The sequence below is a fragment of the Schistocerca nitens genome, chromosome 3, assembly GCF_023898315.1.
Source record: "Schistocerca nitens isolate TAMUIC-IGC-003100 chromosome 3, iqSchNite1.1, whole genome shotgun sequence".
Lineage (NCBI taxonomy): Eukaryota > Metazoa > Arthropoda > Insecta > Orthoptera > Acrididae > Schistocerca > Schistocerca nitens.
Window position 1 is genome coordinate 856944918 of NC_064616.1, and position 14355 is coordinate 856959272.

The following is a 14355-nucleotide window of genomic DNA, read 5'->3' on the forward strand; positions in this document are numbered from 1 at the left end:
ATTCCTGGTATTCACGGTACACTCGTGAAATGGTCTTACGTGGAAATCTCCACTTCATCGGTACCTCGGAGATGCATTGTCCCGTCACTCTTGCGCCGAATAACACCACGTTCTGACTCCCTTAGATCTTAATAACCTGCCATTGTAGCAGCAGTAACCGATCTAACAACTGCTTCAGACACTTGTTGTCTTATATAGGCGTTGCCGACCGCAGCGGCGTGTTCTGCCTGTTAACATCTCTCTGTATTTGAATACGCATTCCTATATCAGTTTCTTTGGCTCTGAGCACTATGGGACTCAACTGCTGAGGTCATTAGTCCCCTAGAACTTAGAACTAGTTAAACCTAACTAACCTAAGGACATCACACACACCCATGCCCGAGGCAGGATTCGAACCTGCGACCGTAGCAGCCCCGCGGTTCCGGACTGAGCGCCAGAACCGCAAGGCCACCGCGGCCGCAGCGATGTCGGAGATTTTGTGTTTAACCGGATTCCTGGTATTCACGGTACACTCGTGAAATGGTCTTACGTGGAAATCTCCACTTCATCGGTACCTCGGAGATGCATTGTCCCGTCACTCTTGCGCCGAATAACACCACGTTCTGACTCCCTTAGATCTTAATAACCTGCCATTGTAGCAGCAGTAACCGATCTAACAACTGCTTCAGACACTTGTTGTCTTATATAGGCGTTGCCGACCGCAGCGGCGTGTTCTGCCTGTTAACATCTCTCTGTATTTGAATACGCATTCCTATATCAGTTTCTTTGGCTCTGAGCACTATGGGACTCAACTGCTGAGGTCATTAGTCCCCTAGAACTTAGAACTAGTTAAACCTAACTAACCTAAGGACATCACACACACCCATGCCCGAGGCAGGATTCGAACCTGCGACCGTAGCAGCCCCGCGGTTCCGGACTGAGCGCCAGAACCGCAAGGCCACCGCGGCCGCAGCGATGTCGGAGATTTTGTGTTTAACCGGATTCCTGGTATTCACGGTACACTCGTGAAATGGTCTTACGTGGAAATCTCCACTTCATCGGTACCTCGGAGATGCATTGTCCCGTCACTCTTGCGCCGAATAACACCACGTTCTGACTCCCTTAGATCTTAATAACCTGCCATTGTAGCAGCAGTAACCGATCTAACAACTGCTTCAGACACTTGTTGTCTTATATAGGCGTTGCCGACCGCAGCGGCGTGTTCTGCCTGTTAACATCTCTCTGTATTTGAATACGCATTCCTATATCAGTTTCTTTGGCTCTGAGCACTATGGGACTCAACTGCTGAGGTCATTAGTCCCCTAGAACTTAGAACTAGTTAAACCTAACTAACCTAAGGACATCACACACACCCATGCCCGAGGCAGGATTCGAACCTGCGACCGTAGCAGCCCCGCGGTTCCGGACTGAGCGCCAGAACCGCAAGGCCACCGCGGCCGCAGCGATGTCGGAGATTTTGTGTTTAACCGGATTCCTGGTATTCACGGTACACTCGTGAAATGGTCTTACGTGGAAATCTCCACTTCATCGGTACCTCGGAGATGCATTGTCCCGTCACTCTTGCGCCGAATAACACCACGTTCTGACTCCCTTAGATCTTAATAACCTGCCATTGTAGCAGCAGTAACCGATCTAACAACTGCTTCAGACACTTGTTGTCTTATATAGGCGTTGCCGACCGCAGCGGCGTGTTCTGCCTGTTAACATCTCTCTGTATTTGAATACGCATTCCTATATCAGTTTCTTTGGCTCTGAGCACTATGGGACTCAACTGCTGAGGTCATTAGTCCCCTAGAACTTAGAACTAGTTAAACCTAACTAACCTAAGGACATCACACACACCCATGCCCGAGGCAGGATTCGAACCTGCGACCGTAGCAGCCCCGCGGTTCCGGACTGAGCGCCAGAACCGCAAGGCCACCGCGGCCGCAGCGATGTCGGAGATTTTGTGTTTAACCGGATTCCTGGTATTCACGGTACACTCGTGAAATGGTCTTACGTGGAAATCTCCACTTCATCGGTACCTCGGAGATGCATTGTCCCGTCACTCTTGCGCCGAATAACACCACGTTCTGACTCCCTTAGATCTTAATAACCTGCCATTGTAGCAGCAGTAACCGATCTAACAACTGCTTCAGACACTTGTTGTCTTATATAGGCGTTGCCGACCGCAGCGGCGTGTTCTGCCTGTTAACATCTCTCTGTATTTGAATACGCATTCCTATATCAGTTTCTTTGGCTCTGAGCACTATGGGACTCAACTGCTGAGGTCATTAGTCCCCTAGAACTTAGAACTAGTTAAACCTAACTAACCTAAGGACATCACACACACCCATGCCCGAGGCAGGATTCGAACCTGCGACCGTAGCAGCTCCGCGGTTCCGGACTGCAGCGCCAGAACCGCACGGCCACCGCGGCCGCAGCGATGTCGGAGATTTTGTGTTTAACCGGATTCCTGGTATTCACGGTACTCTCGTGAAATGGTCTTACGTGGAAATCTCCACTTTATCGGTACCTCGGAGATGCATTGTCCCGTCACTCTTGCGCCGAATAACACCACGTTCTGACTTCCTTAGATCTTAATAACCTGCCATTGTAGCAGCAGTAACCGATCTAACAACTGCTTCAGACACTTGTTGTCTTATATAGGCGTTGCCGACCGCAGCGGCGTGTTCTGCCTGTTAACATCTCTCTGTATTTGAATACGCATTCCTATATCAGTTTCTTTGGCTCTGAGCACTATGGGACTCAACTGCTGAGGTCATTAGTCCCCTAGGACTTAGAACTAGTTAAACCTAACTAACCTAAGGACATCACACACACCCATGCCCGAGGCAGGATTCGAACCTGCGACCGTAGCAGCCCCGCGGTTCCGGACTGAGCGCCAGAACCGCAAGGCCACCGCGGCCGCAGCGATGTCGGAGATTTTGTGTTTAACCGGATTCCTGGTATTCACGGTACACTCGTGAAATGGTCTTACGTGGAAATCTCCACTTCATCGGTACCTCGGAGATGCATTGTCCCGTCACTCTTGCGCCGAATAACACCACGTTCTGACTCCCTTAGATCTTAATAACCTGCCATTGTAGCAGCAGTAACCGATCTAACAACTGCTTCAGACACTTGTTGTCTTATATAGGCGTTGCCGACCGCAGCGGCGTGTTCTGCCTGTTAACATCTCTCTGTATTTGAATACGCATTCCTATATCAGTTTCTTTGGCTCTGAGCACTATGGGACTCAACTGCTGAGGTCATTAGTCCCCTAGAACTTAGAACTAGTTAAACCTAACTAACCTAAGGACATCACACACACCCATGCCCGAGGCAGGATTCGAACCTGCGACCGTAGCAGCCCCGCGGTTCCGGACTGAGCGCCAGAACCGCAAGGCCACCGCGGCCGCAGCGATGTCGGAGATTTTGTGTTTAACCGGATTCCTGGTATTCACGGTACACTCGTGAAATGGTCTTACGTGGAAATCTCCACTTCATCGGTACCTCGGAGATGCATTGTCCCGTCACTCTTGCGCCGAATAACACCACGTTCTGACTCCCTTAGATCTTAATAACCTGCCATTGTAGCAGCAGTAACCGATCTAACAACTGCTTCAGACACTTGTTGTCTTATATAGGCGTTGCCGACCGCAGCGGCGTGTTCTGCCTGTTAACATCTCTCTGTATTTGAATACGCATTCCTATATCAGTTTCTTTGGCTCTGAGCACTATGGGACTCAACTGCTGAGGTCATTAGTCCCCTAGAACTTAGAACTAGTTAAACCTAACTAACCTAAGGACATCACACACACCCATGCCCGAGGCAGGATTCGAACCTGCGACCGTAGCAGCCCCGCGGTTCCGGACTGAGCGCCAGAACCGCAAGGCCACCGCGGCCGCAGCGATGTCGGAGATTTTGTGTTTAACCGGATTCCTGGTATTCACGGTACACTCGTGAAATGGTCTTACGTGGAAATCTCCACTTCATCGGTACCTCGGAGATGCATTGTCCCGTCACTCTTGCGCCGAATAACACCACGTTCTGACTCCCTTAGATCTTAATAACCTGCCATTGTAGCAGCAGTAACCGATCTAACAACTGCTTCAGACACTTGTTGTCTTATATAGGCGTTGCCGACCGCAGCGGCGTGTTCTGCCTGTTAACATCTCTCTGTATTTGAATACGCATTCCTATATCAGTTTCTTTGGCTCTGAGCACTATGGGACTCAACTGCTGAGGTCATTAGTCCCCTAGAACTTAGAACTAGTTAAACCTAACTAACCTAAGGACATCACACACACCCATGCCCGAGGCAGGATTCGAACCTGCGACCGTAGCAGCCCCGCGGTTCCGGACTGAGCGCCAGAACCGCAAGGCCACCGCGGCCGCAGCGATGTCGGAGATTTTGTGTTTAACCGGATTCCTGGTATTCACGGTACACTCGTGAAATGGTCTTACGTGGAAATCTCCACTTCATCGGTACCTCGGAGATGCATTGTCCCGTCACTCTTGCGCCGAATAACACCACGTTCTGACTCCCTTAGATCTTAATAACCTGCCATTGTAGCAGCAGTAACCGATCTAACAACTGCTTCAGACACTTGTTGTCTTATATAGGCGTTGCCGACCGCAGCGGCGTGTTCTGCCTGTTAACATCTCTCTGTATTTGAATACGCATTCCTATATCAGTTTCTTTGGCTCTGAGCACTATGGGACTCAACTGCTGAGGTCATTAGTCCCCTAGAACTTAGAACTAGTTAAACCTAACTAACCTAAGGACATCACACACACCCATGCCCGAGGCAGGATTCGAACCTGCGACCGTAGCAGCCCCGCGGTTCCGGACTGAGCGCCAGAACCGCAAGGCCACCGCGGCCGCAGCGATGTCGGAGATTTTGTGTTTAACCGGATTCCTGGTATTCACGGTACACTCGTGAAATGGTCTTACGTGGAAATCTCCACTTCATCGGTACCTCGGAGATGCATTGTCCCGTCACTCTTGCGCCGAATAACACCACGTTCTGACTCCCTTAGATCTTAATAACCTGCCATTGTAGCAGCAGTAACCGATCTAACAACTGCTTCAGACACTTGTTGTCTTATATAGGCGTTGCCGACCGCAGCGGCGTGTTCTGCCTGTTAACATCTCTCTGTATTTGAATACGCATTCCTATATCAGTTTCTTTGGCTCTGAGCACTATGGGACTCAACTGCTGAGGTCATTAGTCCCCTAGAACTTAGAACTAGTTAAACCTAACTAACCTAAGGACATCACACACACCCATGCCCGAGGCAGGATTCGAACCTGCGACCGTAGCAGCCCCGCGGTTCCGGACTGAGCGCCAGAACCGCAAGGCCACCGCGGCCGCAGCGATGTCGGAGATTTTGTGTTTAACCGGATTCCTGGTATTCACGGTACACTCGTGAAATGGTCTTACGTGGAAATCTCCACTTCATCGGTACCTCGGAGATGCATTGTCCCGTCACTCTTGCGCCGAATAACACCACGTTCTGACTCCCTTAGATCTTAATAACCTGCCATTGTAGCAGCAGTAACCGATCTAACAACTGCTTCAGACACTTGTTGTCTTATATAGGCGTTGCCGACCGCAGCGGCGTGTTCTGCCTGTTAACATCTCTCTGTATTTGAATACGCATTCCTATATCAGTTTCTTTGGCTCTGAGCACTATGGGACTCAACTGCTGAGGTCATTAGTCCCCTAGAACTTAGAACTAGTTAAACCTAACTAACCTAAGGACATCACACACACCCATGCCCGAGGCAGGATTCGAACCTGCGACCGTAGCAGCCCCGCGGTTCCGGACTGAGCGCCAGAACCGCAAGGCCACCGCGGCCGCAGCGATGTCGGAGATTTTGTGTTTAACCGGATTCCTGGTATTCACGGTACACTCGTGAAATGGTCTTACGTGGAAATCTCCACTTCATCGGTACCTCGGAGATGCATTGTCCCGTCACTCTTGCGCCGAATAACACCACGTTCTGACTCCCTTAGATCTTAATAACCTGCCATTGTAGCAGCAGTAACCGATCTAACAACTGCTTCAGACACTTGTTGTCTTATATAGGCGTTGCCGACCGCAGCGGCGTGTTCTGCCTGTTAACATCTCTCTGTATTTGAATACGCATTCCTATATCAGTTTCTTTGGCTCTGAGCACTATGGGACTCAACTGCTGAGGTCATTAGTCCCCTAGAACTTAGAACTAGTTAAACCTAACTAACCTAAGGACATCACACACACCCATGCCCGAGGCAGGATTCGAACCTGCGACCGTAGCAGCCCCGCGGTTCCGGACTGAGCGCCAGAACCGCAAGGCCACCGCGGCCGCAGCGATGTCGGAGATTTTGTGTTTAACCGGATTCCTGGTATTCACGGTACACTCGTGAAATGGTCTTACGTGGAAATCTCCACTTCATCGGTACCTCGGAGATGCATTGTCCCGTCACTCTTGCGCCGAATAACACCACGTTCTGACTCCCTTAGATCTTAATAACCTGCCATTGTAGCAGCAGTAACCGATCTAACAACTGCTTCAGACACTTGTTGTCTTATATAGGCGTTGCCGACCGCAGCGGCGTGTTCTGCCTGTTAACATCTCTCTGTATTTGAATACGCATTCCTATATCAGTTTCTTTGGCTCTGAGCACTATGGGACTCAACTGCTGAGGTCATTAGTCCCCTAGAACTTAGAACTAGTTAAACCTAACTAACCTAAGGACATCACACACACCCATGCCCGAGGCAGGATTCGAACCTGCGACCGTAGCAGCCCCGCGGTTCCGGACTGAGCGCCAGAACCGCAAGGCCACCGCGGCCGCAGCGATGTCGGAGATTTTGTGTTTAACCGGATTCCTGGTATTCACGGTACACTCGTGAAATGGTCTTACGTGGAAATCTCCACTTCATCGGTACCTCGGAGATGCATTGTCCCGTCACTCTTGCGCCGAATAACACCACGTTCTGACTCCCTTAGATCTTAATAACCTGCCATTGTAGCAGCAGTAACCGATCTAACAACTGCTTCAGACACTTGTTGTCTTATATAGGCGTTGCCGACCGCAGCGGCGTGTTCTGCCTGTTAACATCTCTCTGTATTTGAATACGCATTCCTATATCAGTTTCTTTGGCTCTGAGCACTATGGGACTCAACTGCTGAGGTCATTAGTCCCCTAGAACTTAGAACTAGTTAAACCTAACTAACCTAAGGACATCACACACACCCATGCCCGAGGCAGGATTCGAACCTGCGACCGTAGCAGCCCCGCGGTTCCGGACTGAGCGCCAGAACCGCAAGGCCACCGCGGCCGCAGCGATGTCGGAGATTTTGTGTTTAACCGGATTCCTGGTATTCACGGTACACTCGTGAAATGGTCTTACGTGGAAATCTCCACTTCATCGGTACCTCGGAGATGCATTGTCCCGTCACTCTTGCGCCGAATAACACCACGTTCTGACTCCCTTAGATCTTAATAACCTGCCATTGTAGCAGCAGTAACCGATCTAACAACTGCTTCAGACACTTGTTGTCTTATATAGGCGTTGCCGACCGCAGCGGCGTGTTCTGCCTGTTAACATCTCTCTGTATTTGAATACGCATTCCTATATCAGTTTCTTTGGCTCTGAGCACTATGGGACTCAACTGCTGAGGTCATTAGTCCCCTAGAACTTAGAACTAGTTAAACCTAACTAACCTAAGGACATCACACACACCCATGCCCGAGGCAGGATTCGAACCTGCGACCGTAGCAGCTCCGCGGTTCCGGACTGCAGCGCCAGAACCGCACGGCCACCGCGGCCGCAGCGATGTCGGAGATTTTGTGTTTAACCGGATTCCTGGTATTCACGGTACTCTCGTGAAATGGTCTTACGTGGAAATCTCCACTTTATCGGTACCTCGGAGATGCATTGTCCCGTCACTCTTGCGCCGAATAACACCACGTTCTGACTTCCTTAGATCTTAATAACCTGCCATTGTAGCAGCAGTAACCGATCTAACAACTGCTTCAGACACTTGTTGTCTTATATAGGCGTTGCCGACCGCAGCGGCGTGTTCTGCCTGTTAACATCTCTCTGTATTTGAATACGCATTCCTATATCAGTTTCTTTGGCTCTGAGCACTATGGGACTCAACTGCTGAGGTCATTAGTCCCCTAGAACTTAGAACTAGTTAAACCTAACTAACCTAAGGACATCACACACACCCATGCCCGAGGCAGGATTCGAACCTGCGACCGTAGCAGCCCCGCGGTTCCGGACTGAGCGCCAGAACCGCAAGGCCACCGCGGCCGCAGCGATGTCGGAGATTTTGTGTTTAACCGGATTCCTGGTATTCACGGTACACTCGTGAAATGGTCTTACGTGGAAATCTCCACTTCATCGGTACCTCGGAGATGCATTGTCCCGTCACTCTTGCGCCGAATAACACCACGTTCTGACTCCCTTAGATCTTAATAACCTGCCATTGTAGCAGCAGTAACCGATCTAACAACTGCTTCAGACACTTGTTGTCTTATATAGGCGTTGCCGACCGCAGCGGCGTGTTCTGCCTGTTAACATCTCTCTGTATTTGAATACGCATTCCTATATCAGTTTCTTTGGCTCTGAGCACTATGGGACTCAACTGCTGAGGTCATTAGTCCCCTAGAACTTAGAACTAGTTAAACCTAACTAACCTAAGGACATCACACACACCCATGCCCGAGGCAGGATTCGAACCTGCGACCGTAGCAGCCCCGCGGTTCCGGACTGAGCGCCAGAACCGCAAGGCCACCGCGGCCGCAGCGATGTCGGAGATTTTGTGTTTAACCGGATTCCTGGTATTCACGGTACACTCGTGAAATGGTCTTACGTGGAAATCTCCACTTCATCGGTACCTCGGAGATGCATTGTCCCGTCACTCTTGCGCCGAATAACACCACGTTCTGACTCCCTTAGATCTTAATAACCTGCCATTGTAGCAGCAGTAACCGATCTAACAACTGCTTCAGACACTTGTTGTCTTATATAGGCGTTGCCGACCGCAGCGGCGTGTTCTGCCTGTTAACATCTCTCTGTATTTGAATACGCATTCCTATATCAGTTTCTTTGGCTCTGAGCACTATGGGACTCAACTGCTGAGGTCATTAGTCCCCTAGAACTTAGAACTAGTTAAACCTAACTAACCTAAGGACATCACACACACCCATGCCCGAGGCAGGATTCGAACCTGCGACCGTAGCAGCCCCGCGGTTCCGGACTGAGCGCCAGAACCGCAAGGCCACCGCGGCCGCAGCGATGTCGGAGATTTTGTGTTTAACCGGATTCCTGGTATTCACGGTACACTCGTGAAATGGTCTTACGTGGAAATCTCCACTTCATCGGTACCTCGGAGATGCATTGTCCCGTCACTCTTGCGCCGAATAACACCACGTTCTGACTCCCTTAGATCTTAATAACCTGCCATTGTAGCAGCAGTAACCGATCTAACAACTGCTTCAGACACTTGTTGTCTTATATAGGCGTTGCCGACCGCAGCGGCGTGTTCTGCCTGTTAACATCTCTCTGTATTTGAATACGCATTCCTATATCAGTTTCTTTGGCTCTGAGCACTATGGGACTCAACTGCTGAGGTCATTAGTCCCCTAGAACTTAGAACTAGTTAAACCTAACTAACCTAAGGACATCACACACACCCATGCCCGAGGCAGGATTCGAACCTGCGACCGTAGCAGCCCCGCGGTTCCGGACTGAGCGCCAGAACCGCAAGGCCACCGCGGCCGCAGCGATGTCGGAGATTTTGTGTTTAACCGGATTCCTGGTATTCACGGTACACTCGTGAAATGGTCTTACGTGGAAATCTCCACTTCATCGGTACCTCGGAGATGCATTGTCCCGTCACTCTTGCGCCGAATAACACCACGTTCTGACTCCCTTAGATCTTAATAACCTGCCATTGTAGCAGCAGTAACCGATCTAACAACTGCTTCAGACACTTGTTGTCTTATATAGGCGTTGCCGACCGCAGCGGCGTGTTCTGCCTGTTAACATCTCTCTGTATTTGAATACGCATTCCTATATCAGTTTCTTTGGCTCTGAGCACTATGGGACTCAACTGCTGAGGTCATTAGTCCCCTAGAACTTAGAACTAGTTAAACCTAACTAACCTAAGGACATCACACACACCCATGCCCGAGGCAGGATTCGAACCTGCGACCGTAGCAGCCCCGCGGTTCCGGACTGAGCGCCAGAACCGCAAGGCCACCGCGGCCGCAGCGATGTCGGAGATTTTGTGTTTAACCGGATTCCTGGTATTCACGGTACACTCGTGAAATGGTCTTACGTGGAAATCTCCACTTCATCGGTACCTCGGAGATGCATTGTCCCGTCACTCTTGCGCCGAATAACACCACGTTCTGACTCCCTTAGATCTTAATAACCTGCCATTGTAGCAGCAGTAACCGATCTAACAACTGCTTCAGACACTTGTTGTCTTATATAGGCGTTGCCGACCGCAGCGGCGTGTTCTGCCTGTTAACATCTCTCTGTATTTGAATACGCATTCCTATATCAGTTTCTTTGGCTCTGAGCACTATGGGACTCAACTGCTGAGGTCATTAGTCCCCTAGAACTTAGAACTAGTTAAACCTAACTAACCTAAGGACATCACACACACCCATGCCCGAGGCAGGATTCGAACCTGCGACCGTAGCAGCTCCGCGGTTCCGGACTGCAGCGCCAGAACCGCACGGCCACCGCGGCCGCAGCGATGTCGGAGATTTTGTGTTTAACCGGATTCCTGGTATTCACGGTACTCTCGTGAAATGGTCTTACGTGGAAATCTCCACTTTATCGGTACCTCGGAGATGCATTGTCCCGTCACTCTTGCGCCGAATAACACCACGTTCTGACTTCCTTAGATCTTAATAACCTGCCATTGTAGCAGCAGTAACCGATCTAACAACTGCTTCAGACACTTGTTGTCTTATATAGGCGTTGCCGACCGCAGCGGCGTGTTCTGCCTGTTAACATCTCTCTGTATTTGAATACGCATTCCTATATCAGTTTCTTTGGCTCTGAGCACTATGGGACTCAACTGCTGAGGTCATTAGTCCCCTAGAACTTAGAACTAGTTAAACCTAACTAACCTAAGGACATCACACACACCCATGCCCGAGGCAGGATTCGAACCTGCGACCGTAGCAGCCCCGCGGTTCCGGACTGAGCGCCAGAACCGCAAGGCCACCGCGGCCGCAGCGATGTCGGAGATTTTGTGTTTAACCGGATTCCTGGTATTCACGGTACACTCGTGAAATGGTCTTACGTGGAAATCTCCACTTCATCGGTACCTCGGAGATGCATTGTCCCGTCACTCTTGCGCCGAATAACACCACGTTCTGACTCCCTTAGATCTTAATAACCTGCCATTGTAGCAGCAGTAACCGATCTAACAACTGCTTCAGACACTTGTTGTCTTATATAGGCGTTGCCGACCGCAGCGGCGTGTTCTGCCTGTTAACATCTCTCTGTATTTGAATACGCATTCCTATATCAGTTTCTTTGGCTCTGAGCACTATGGGACTCAACTGCTGAGGTCATTAGTCCCCTAGAACTTAGAACTAGTTAAACCTAACTAACCTAAGGACATCACACACACCCATGCCCGAGGCAGGATTCGAACCTGCGACCGTAGCAGCCCCGCGGTTCCGGACTGAGCGCCAGAACCGCAAGGCCACCGCGGCCGCAGCGATGTCGGAGATTTTGTGTTTAACCGGATTCCTGGTATTCACGGTACACTCGTGAAATGGTCTTACGTGGAAATCTCCACTTCATCGGTACCTCGGAGATGCATTGTCCCGTCACTCTTGCGCCGAATAACACCACGTTCTGACTCCCTTAGATCTTAATAACCTGCCATTGTAGCAGCAGTAACCGATCTAACAACTGCTTCAGACACTTGTTGTCTTATATAGGCGTTGCCGACCGCAGCGGCGTGTTCTGCCTGTTAACATCTCTCTGTATTTGAATACGCATTCCTATATCAGTTTCTTTGGCTCTGAGCACTATGGGACTCAACTGCTGAGGTCATTAGTCCCCTAGAACTTAGAACTAGTTAAACCTAACTAACCTAAGGACATCACACACACCCATGCCCGAGGCAGGATTCGAACCTGCGACCGTAGCAGCCCCGCGGTTCCGGACTGAGCGCCAGAACCGCAAGGCCACCGCGGCCGCAGCGATGTCGGAGATTTTGTGTTTAACCGGATTCCTGGTATTCACGGTACACTCGTGAAATGGTCTTACGTGGAAATCTCCACTTCATCGGTACCTCGGAGATGCATTGTCCCGTCACTCTTGCGCCGAATAACACCACGTTCTGACTCCCTTAGATCTTAATAACCTGCCATTGTAGCAGCAGTAACCGATCTAACAACTGCTTCAGACACTTGTTGTCTTATATAGGCGTTGCCGACCGCAGCGGCGTGTTCTGCCTGTTAACATCTCTCTGTATTTGAATACGCATTCCTATATCAGTTTCTTTGGCTCTGAGCACTATGGGACTCAACTGCTGAGGTCATTAGTCCCCTAGAACTTAGAACTAGTTAAACCTAACTAACCTAAGGACATCACACACACCCATGCCCGAGGCAGGATTCGAACCTGCGACCGTAGCAGCCCCGCGGTTCCGGACTGAGCGCCAGAACCGCAAGGCCACCGCGGCCGCAGCGATGTCGGAGATTTTGTGTTTAACCGGATTCCTGGTATTCACGGTACACTCGTGAAATGGTCTTACGTGGAAATCTCCACTTCATCGGTACCTCGGAGATGCATTGTCCCGTCACTCTTGCGCCGAATAACACCACGTTCTGACTCCCTTAGATCTTAATAACCTGCCATTGTAGCAGCAGTAACCGATCTAACAACTGCTTCAGACACTTGTTGTCTTATATAGGCGTTGCCGACCGCAGCGGCGTGTTCTGCCTGTTAACATCTCTCTGTATTTGAATACGCATTCCTATATCAGTTTCTTTGGCTCTGAGCACTATGGGACTCAACTGCTGAGGTCATTAGTCCCCTAGAACTTAGAACTAGTTAAACCTAACTAACCTAAGGACATCACACACACCCATGCCCGAGGCAGGATTCGAACCTGCGACCGTAGCAGCCCCGCGGTTCCGGACTGAGCGCCAGAACCGCAAGGCCACCGCGGCCGCAGCGATGTCGGAGATTTTGTGTTTAACCGGATTCCTGGTATTCACGGTACACTCGTGAAATGGTCTTACGTGGAAATCTCCACTTCATCGGTACCTCGGAGATGCATTGTCCCGTCACTCTTGCGCCGAATAACACCACGTTCTGACTCCCTTAGATCTTAATAACCTGCCATTGTAGCAGCAGTAACCGATCTAACAACTGCTTCAGACACTTGTTGTCTTATATAGGCGTTGCCGACCGCAGCGGCGTGTTCTGCCTGTTAACATCTCTCTGTATTTGAATACGCATTCCTATATCAGTTTCTTTGGCTCTGAGCACTATGGGACTCAACTGCTGAGGTCATTAGTCCCCTAGAACTTAGAACTAGTTAAACCTAACTAACCTAAGGACATCACACACACCCATGCCCGAGGCAGGATTCGAACCTGCGACCGTAGCAGCTCCGCGGTTCCGGACTGCAGCGCCAGAACCGCACGGCCACCGCGGCCGCAGCGATGTCGGAGATTTTGTGTTTAACCGGATTCCTGGTATTCACGGTACTCTCGTGAAATGGTCTTACGTGGAAATCTCCACTTTATCGGTACCTCGGAGATGCATTGTCCCGTCACTCTTGCGCCGAATAACACCACGTTCTGACTTCCTTAGATCTTAATAACCTGCCATTGTAGCAGCAGTAACCGATCTAACAACTGCTTCAGACACTTGTTGTCTTATATAGGCGTTGCCGACCGCAGCGGCGTGTTCTGCCTGTTAACATCTCTCTGTATTTGAATACGCATTCCTATATCAGTTTCTTTGGCTCTGAGCACTATGGGACTCAACTGCTGAGGTCATTAGTCCCCTAGGACTTAGAACTAGTTAAACCTAACTAACCTAAGGACATCACACACACCCATGCCCGAGGCAGGATTCGAACCTGCGACCGTAGCAGCCCCGCGGTTCCGGACTGAGCGCCAGAACCGCAAGGCCACCGCGGCCGCAGCGATGTCGGAGATTTTGTGTTTAACCGGATTCCTGGTATTCACGGTACACTCGTGAAATGGTCTTACGTGGAAATCTCCACTTCATCGGTACCTCGGAGATGCATTGTCCCGTCACTCTTGCGCCGAATAACACCACGTTCTGACTCCCTTAGATCTTAATAACCTGCC